Here is a 9,474-nt window from a genome sequence, read left to right as displayed (position 1 = left end):
TGGGGATACTTATCTCTTAATGAAACTATTCTTATGTTCTTATTTCTTGTAGGATTTTTGGAGCTAATATTTTTATTTTAACACTTTCCTAATGTTTCTAGCCTTATTGTCTCACTCTTCTCTAAGTGCACTCTCTTTCCTTCTTGAAATCTATATTAAAAGAGACACATATTTACATGGCTTGGGAGGGACCTTACAATCTCCCCCACTTAAAAGATTCGAGATGTCCTCATCTCGCGAGCTGGGGTAGTATCTAAGTAAATCCTCCTGCCTCTTTCAAAGTGGTGTCCCCACTAGGTAAAAATCTTCTTTTATCTAAACATTGTTCTTAAAGAGTCCTTTATTTCATGTGCTTGGCTCGTTTTGTTGTGCCTCCAAAAGGTCTTTATTATTCTAAAGTTAATTGGCCTTATTATCCTAATTTCATGTATCCATATACCTCTCATATGGTATGAACCTTCGAATTTCTTATTCTATACACCCATGTAATATATGGTACTTAACAAATTATCATGGAAAAATGTAAGGAAATCAATCCTTTACGCAATCTAATCTATGATAGCAATTTCATAATCTTAGTATCGTCTTGTAGAATACGTCTATTCATCATGCACATTACTTCACATGAATGTTGCACCAATCCTCTTCTATTTACTCATAGAAATACTTGTTGAGTTCGGTTATCTTTAACCCAGCTATCCCTTTTTCTTGACCTAATTTTTGCTCTAGCTCATGATTCCTTGTAGCCAGGGGTGGGCTTGACGTTCCTCTTGAATTAGGAGACTTCTTCTTGATTAACATGGAAGGATTCATGTCCTTCTCGACACTTTCTATATAAAAAACTTTATAATAGTCTCTGGCTATAATTTTGGCTTCTGAAATAGAGGATGGTTTCACATTCTTGATGAGGTTATTCAAAGGTAGATTAAGCTTCCAAATGAATCGATGGAGAAGAGTTACCTCATCCATCTCTGGAGAAAATCGGAGAAGTTTAACAAAAGTTTGGTGGTATTCTTTTAGGGTCTTCCTTTCTTGGGTTAGCTCCAAAAATTCATTCATTTTATCCTCTCGAAATCCTGGAGGACAAAACCTTTCACGAAGGTGTAATTTCATGGCGTCTAATTCTAGCTCCAGTGGTTAGATTGACAACAGTGCTTTCAACTAATTTGGCATTTCTTATCATTAAGATGAGCAAGGGTGAACTTATTTCTTTCATTGTATCCATGAAAAGTTCAAAACTATCAAATACTTATCATAGCACCACATTTGAAGGCAGTCAGGATTAATACATCTGAGATCTTCATTTTTTTGAGAATTACACATCTGGTGCCTTGGGATTGACACATCTGAGATTATTAGTTTTGTGAAAATTACACATCTAGTATCTTGGGATTAACACATCTAATAGCATGATCCTTTGGGAATTACACATCCAAAGTTAGACCCATGTTTGTCTGAGATGGGTTCTAGATCTTAGATGATTATCCTAGTGTAAAGCATCTAATGGATGACATTCACACGTCAACTATTCAAACCTTAATGGAGTTATAATCTTAATAATTTATAATATGCGATCTAATGAGATATATCCTGAAAATTTCTCTAAACAAGTTTCGGTCTATCCTTCTAGTCATTCAGTCTCTCACTAGTTTCTTAATTTGATCACCCTATGTTTTTCCTCACAAAACGTTTTTTTCCCAATCTTATTTCTCAAATTTATTGTACAAATATCTTGCGTGTGCACCCCCAATATACAAGAACAATTTCATAGGATGATTCTCTCAACATGTGAGGATATTCAAACCACTTCTATGGCCAATAGAGATGATTAATTCGTCCTCATATGATAAACAATCACTTGTTTTAATCCCTTGATAATTAACCTTTCAAAAACAAATCCTAGGAACTAAGATCGGCTCTGATACCACTTGTAAGGTTCCTCCCTTCTAAAATGGGAGAAACACTTAAGATAGTCCACTAAGTCTTATCTTGAGAAAATTTCCTATTCATCGACACCTTGACCCTTTAGAGATTCAAGGATACGACTCATAGGTATGACCTAGCTCTATCCCGCAGGGGAATCGTGATTTCCTAAACATCAAATCACCCATAGGGCAATTGATCATAAATTGGGCAACTACTAGACTTGATTTCTAGAGACAACGCTTTTTTCCTCATCTTATGCAAGGCACAGCCGCCGGGCTGGCCTAGTCTTCTCTAGAATAGAATTGCCCGAGAACCTATTTATCTAATGTAGGGCTTTCACTTAATATGTTGGAAAGCTACCCGACTAATCGGGTCCATCCGTCTGTAGGATGGTGCCGTCGGGGCATTCCATCCTCCCACTTTCCACCCTACTCACGCATCAATTTATTTTCTAATTAATCCTACCACACTGGTTGACATAAATAAATATATTCCTTAAATAAAGCCCTTTTCACAAGGTTTGTTAAAACATCCTTTTTACACAATGCAATCATGCCAAAGACAAGATGTATTTATATAAAAATTTTATACACGAGTCACTTCCATATAAGCCAAACTGGCTCTCTTATTCTTTTCCTTTATTCTGCCGATGATCTAGAATTCGGCCTTCCAGCCTCTACATGCTGGGCAAAACCCTACGGGACCATACACCTCATTGCTGGCCGCTGGCGAGGACTCAAGCTGGCCTGTCGCCCTCTCAGGCTCCATTGCTCGATCCTGCCACCCCTCAGAGGGATGTCTGCACACTAGGGTGGGCTAATTCACCGCACTAGCTTGGGCCCTCAGAACTAGGCAGCATCATAATCACTTGCCTTAATCGGCGAACCTCATTCTCCCAATGGTATGAGGGATACCATGGGCCAACTCTGGGCCTTACCAACGTCTCCACCGTCCGGCTATACAAGCACAAGAACGGGGCAGCGTCAAGGCAGAGAGAGTTATACCTGTATCTTAATTTAACCAAGATAACAATCCATTTACTCACTAAACCATATAAGACTAGAATCCATGTCACCTTCTTAAGAAAACAATCCTTTTCACAAAGATTTTAGTATTTCAACTCGAGATTGCGATAAGACATTCTTTATTAAGGCATATGCTGTTGTTTTTAAAAGAATACAAACTTTAAATAATAAATCAATCAAATAGATCACTATTAACAATTAATAGAGAATTCGGGGCCATACCTCAACCCCTAAGAATGATATATAATTGAAAAACAAAATATATATATACCTTTGCTCGTTAACAAGAGCTTTAGAACATAGAGTCTTGTAATACCTTCTCTTACGATTGAAATCATCCAATCATCCCCAAGCTTTATCTCCTCTTACTCATACTGTGACTCTTCTCTCTTTCTAAGATCTATGGCAAAATAGCCTTCTCTTATTATAGGGCTACGGCATACTATTCTTTCTCTAAAAGAAAAGCTATGGAGTTTTAGTCTCTTCCTCCGAAAGACTATAGCAATCTAAGATTTTTTTCTAAGATATTATATAATAATGAAGGAATATATATATCTCAAACTCTAGGATTGCCTTGAGGCTACTTGCTGCTTTCTCACAGTTTTCTCTGTGTAGAGACCCTGATAAAAATAGTAAATTGGTTCGGCCATAACTCTCTGACAAAAACTCAGAATATGGTCATATAACTAGTCAAAAGAACAGGAAGGCATCTGGTCTACAAGTTTGCGCGGGTAGAATAGGCAAAAACGTTTGTTTATAGCCACAAATGCGCCATCTTTAGAAACGCATTGTTTTTCCACATTTTTAGTATGCATGGACTCTAAATGTGTAAAAGTACTCTAAATATGACCTCTTATCACCTAAATTTGAAATTCCATTTTTGGGGATACTTATCTCTTAATGGAACTATTCTTATGTTCTTATTTCTTTTAGGATTTTTGGAGCTAATATTTTTATTCTAACACTTTTCTAATGTTTCTAGCCTTATTGTCTCACTCTTCTCTAAGTGCACTCTCTTTCCTTCTTGAAATCTATATTAAAAGAGACACATATATACATGGCTTGGGAGGGACCTTATAATCTCCCCCACTTAAAAGATTCGAGATGTTCTCATCTCGCGAGCTGGGGTAGTATCTAAGTAAATCCTCCTCTCTCTTTCAAAGTGGTGTCCCCACTAGGTAAAAATCTTCTTTTATCTAAACATTGTTCTTAAAAAGTCCTTTATTTCATATGCTTGGCTCGTTTTGTTGTGCCTCCAAAAGGTCTTTATTATTCTAAAGTTAATTGACCTTATTATCCTAATTTCATGTATCCATATACCTCTCATATGGTATGAACCTTCGAATTTCTTATTCTATACACCCATGTAATATATGGTACTTAACAAATTGTCATGGAAAAATATAAGGGAATCAATCCTTTAGGCAATCTAATCTATGATAGCAATTTCATAATCTTAGTATCGTCTTGTAGAATACCTCTATTCATCATGCACATTACTTCACATGAATCTTGTACCAGTCCTCTTCTATTTACTCATAGAAATACTTGTTGAGTTCGGTTATCTTTAACCCACCAGCTATCCCTTTTTCTTGACCTAATTTTTGCTCTAGCTCATGATTCCTTGTAGGCAGGGGTGGGCTTGACGTTCCTCTTGAATTAGGAGACTTCTTCTTGATCAACATGGAAGGATTCATGTCCTTCTCAACACTTTCTATATAAAAAACTTTATCATAGTCTCTGGCTATAATTTTGGCTTCTGAAATAGAGGATGGTTTCACATTCTTGATGAGGTTATTCAAAGGTAGATTAAGCTTCCAAATGAATCGATGGAGAAGAGTTACCTCATCCATCTCTAGAGAAAATCGGAGAAGTTTAGTGGTATTCTTTTAGGGTCTTCCTTTCTTGGGTTAGCTCCAAAAATTCATTCATTTTATTCTCTCGAAATCCTGGAGGACAAAACCTTTCACGAAGGTGTAATTTCATGGCGTCTAATTCTAGCTCTAGTGGTTAGATTGACAACAGTGCTTTCAACTAATTTGGCATTTCTTACGATTTAGATGAGCAAGGGTGAACTTGCTTCTTTCATTGTATCCATGAAAAGTTCAAAACTATCAAATACTTATCATAGCACCACATTTGAAGGCAGTAAGGATTAATACATCTGAGATCTTCATTTTTTTGAGAATTACACATCTGGTGCCTTGGGATTGACACATCCAAAGATTATCAAGATTGACACATCTGAGATTATTAGTTTTGTGAAAATTACACATCTAGTATCTTGGGATTAACACATCTAATAGCATGATCCTCTGGGAATTACACATCCGAAGTTAGACCCATGTTTGTCTAAGATGGGTTCTAGATCTTGGATGATCATCCTAGTGTAAAGCATCCAATGGATGACATTCACACGTCAACTATTCAAACCTTAATGGAGTTATAATCTTAATAATTTATAATATGCGATCTAATGAGATATATCCGGAAAATTTCTCTAAACAAGTTTCGGTCTATCCTTCTAGTCATTCAGTCTCTCACTAGTTTCTTAATTTGATCACCCTATGTTTTTCCTCACAAAAAGTTTTCTCCCCAATCTTATTTCTCAAATTTATTGTACAAATATCTTGCATGTGCACCCCCAAGATACAAGAACAATTTCATAGGATGATTGTCTCAACATGTGAGGATATTCAAACCACTTCTATGGCCAATAGAGATGATTGATTCGTCCTCATATGATAAACAATCACTTGTTTTAATCCCTTGACAATTAACCTTTCAAAAACAAATCCTAGGAACTAAGATCGGCTCTGATACCACTTGTAAGGTTCCTCCCTTCTAAAATGGGACAAACACTTAAGATAGTCCATTAAGTCTTATCTTGGGAAAAATTTCCTATTCATCGACACCTTGACCCTGTAGAGATTCAAGGATACGATTCATAGGTATGACCTAGCTCTATCCCGTAGGGGGAGCGTGATTTCCTGGCTCGCTGGCGATGAGGACTCAAGTCGGCCTGTCGCCCTCTCAGGCTCCATCGCTCGATCCTCCCGCCCCTCAGAGGGATGTCTGCACACTAGGGTGGGCTAATTCACCACACTAGCCTGGGCCCTCAGAACTAGACAGCATCACAATCACTTGCCTCAATCGGCAAACCTCATTCTCCCAATGGTATGAGGGATACCATGGGCCAACTCCGGGCCTTACCAACGTCTCCGCCGTCCGGCTATACAAGCACAAGAATGGGGAAGCGTCAAGGCATAGAGAGTTGTACTTGTATCTTAATTTAACCAAGATAACAATCCATTTACTCACTAAACCATATAAGACTAGAATCCATGTCACCTTATTAAGAAAACAATCCTTTTCATTACAAAGATTTTAGCATTTCAACTTGAGATTGCGATAAGACATTCTTTATTAAGGCATATGCTGTTGTTTTTAAAAGAATACAAACTTTAAATAATAAATCAATCAAATAGATCACTATTAACAATTAATAGAGAAGCCGGGGCCATACCTCAACCCCTAAGAATGATATATAATTGAAAAACAAAATATATATATACCTTATAGAAATTTATCGTTTATCGTTGCCTTTGCTCGTTAACAAGAGCTTTAGAACATAGAGTCTTGTAATACCTTCTCTTACGATTGAAATCATCCAATCATCCCCAATCTTTATCTCCTCTTACTCATACTGTGACTCTTCTCTCTTTCTAAGATCTATGGCAAAAAAGCCTTCTTTACAGGGCTACGGCATACTATTCTTTCTCTAAAAGAAAAGCTATGGAGTTTTAGTCTCTTCCTCCGAAAGACTATAGCAATCTAAGATTCTTTTCTAAGATATTAGATAAGAATGAAGGGATATATACATCTCAAACTCTAGGATTACCTTGAGGCTACTTGCTGCTTTCTCACAGTTTTCTCTGTGTAGAGACCCTGATAGAAATAGCAAATTGTTTCGGCCATAACTCTCTAATTTCAGAATATGGTCATATAACCAGTCAAAAGAACGGGAAGGCATTTTATCTACAAGACAAGGTGGAAAGAATAGACAGAAACATTTGTTTATAGCCACAAATGCGCCATCTTTAGAAACGTGTTGTTTTTCCATATTTTTAGTATGCATGGACTCTACATGTGTAAAAGTACTCTAAATATGACCTCTTATCACCTAAATTCGAAATTCTATTTTTGGGGATACTTATCTCTTAATAGAACTATTCTTATGTTCTTATTTCTTTTAGGATTTTTGGAGCTAATATTTTTATTCTAACACTTTCCTAATGTTTCTAGCCTTATTGTCTCACTCTTCTCTAAGTGCACTCTCTTTCCTTCTTGAAATCTATATTAAAAGAGACACATATATACATGGCTTGGGAGGGACCTTATAAATAGAGAGCTATTTTTGGCATGTAATCGATACTTGGTGGCCTCGGATAATGTTTATATGCAACATGGAGCATGTATGGATGTAAAGGAATATGGTATACATAGCTTGGGAGGGACCTTATAAATAGAGAGCTATTTTTGGCATGTAAACTTGGTGGCCTCGGATAATGTTTATATGCAACATGGAGCATGTATGGATGTAAAGGAATATGGTATACACTCAATTGAATCATTTCATAGTGATTTTGGCACATTAACGAGTTCGGTATTTTGTGGAATTGCAAGCTATAGTGGATTGTTTGTACTGGATAGTGGATGTATGTAAACAAATGGATGAAAATCATCAAGATTGAGCTCAAGTGAGTACATTGGAATTTTTCAAAAAGTGGATTATTTTGGATGTGTTTCTTAGATTTTGTGATTGGCCCTAAGTTATTTTTAGCTTATGTAAACATTAGTTTTGAGTCCTAAATTCTATCACCATAAAAATTGTGAAATGTGCAGATAACATTGGTGATGAAGTATATGTATGTATGTGTGTTTGAGTTGATTGTTTTCAATAATCAATGAACATTGTGTATAGCAAAATGAGTGACAGTCCACACAAGATTGTTGGGGAAAATCTTGATAGAGACACAACTTCCGGATTTGGAAGTACTGCATGACAAACTTTCTTAAAGGTAAAGGGCTTTGGAATTTGGTGAGATAGGTGAGGAGTTGGAGCCAAGGATTTCCCCAGTGAGTGCAACAACCCCCCAACTTATAGCACATAGGAATTGGATAGAGAGGGCTTTGAAAGTGCTACATTATTTCTTAATTTGTGTGACAAATACCATGTTATGCCATATTTAGGACACACATAATCCCAAGGACACATGGGATACAATGGTGAAGCTCTATGATACAACTACACAACCAAAGAAGATAAAATTTAAGCAAAAGATACATGGTGTGACTCGAAACAATAGGAGCATAAATGATTATGTACATGAGATTAAAGGAAGTGCTGATGCATGCCCATCTCTATTGGTACCCCCATGGAAGATGATGATTTGGTTGCCATTAATTTGAATGGTTTGGGAAAGGATTACGAAGAATTTCAAACTTCTATCAGGGTTAGAGGTGGAGACTCCCTAAATTTTGATGAGTTGATCTCTTTGCTTATTGTGGAGGAGATGAAACTTGGTCTTGGTTCTTCATCTAGTACCCAGTGAGCATACAAAGAACAAAGCATTCTGCACTCATAGAGGTGCTAGAGACAAGGAAGATCTAGTTTGAGAGAACGTATAGGTGGACATGGTTGGCATGATAGGCTACCACAACAACAACATGATTCACAATCATCATTTGGTGCACGTGGTGGTAGAGGTTTTTAACCTCATGCTAGAGGGAGGTTTGGACCTTGCGGCAGTAAAGGTCATTGGCAACCACAACAGAAAAATATGGATGGCATTGAGTGTCATTATTATGGCAAACTTGGATATATGGCTAGAGGTTTCTACAAAAAAGAAAAATGATGTTTGTGGTGGTAGAGTATAACATGGAAATTATGCATCATCTAGAAATGAAGGACGTACAGATCATTTTTTTGCCATGAAGCATGTGATGGGTACTATGACATCTCACAAATAGAGTGATGACACATGGCATATGGATTCACGCGCATCAAACCACATGACATGTCATGGAGAGTGGTTTGATAACATGATGCCAACATAAAGTCAAGGTTATGTTGCTATAGGTGATAATACTCAACATCCTATTATACATGTTGGTAGTGTGCCATTGAGGATGCATGATGTGTGAGGTGTTGCATGTGCCATCTATTACAAAGAGTTTGGCATCACTTGGACAAATGGTTGAACAAGGATTGCAAGTGATACATAATGAACATGGTTGTTTTGCTGAGGACTTTAGTCATGGCTGCAAATTGATTGTTAAAGGTCAAAAAAAGGAAGATTATTCAGGCTAGATGCAAGTATTCTAGAATTGAAGTCAGCCATGTTTTCTCATAGTTGTGGGATAGTGCTAGACATTGATGTTTGGCACGAACCGCTTGGTCATGTAAACATTCAAAAGATGAAATCTATGCAATCAAAAGGAATTGTTGGTGGTCTACCTA

Source organism: Cibotium barometz, chromosome 43, assembly GCF_041138505.1.
Source record: "Cibotium barometz isolate CiBa-2024 chromosome 43, ASM4113850v1, whole genome shotgun sequence".
In the NCBI taxonomy this organism is placed as follows: Eukaryota; Viridiplantae; Streptophyta; class Polypodiopsida; order Cyatheales; family Cibotiaceae; genus Cibotium; species Cibotium barometz.
This window is presented reverse-complemented; position numbering follows the sequence as displayed.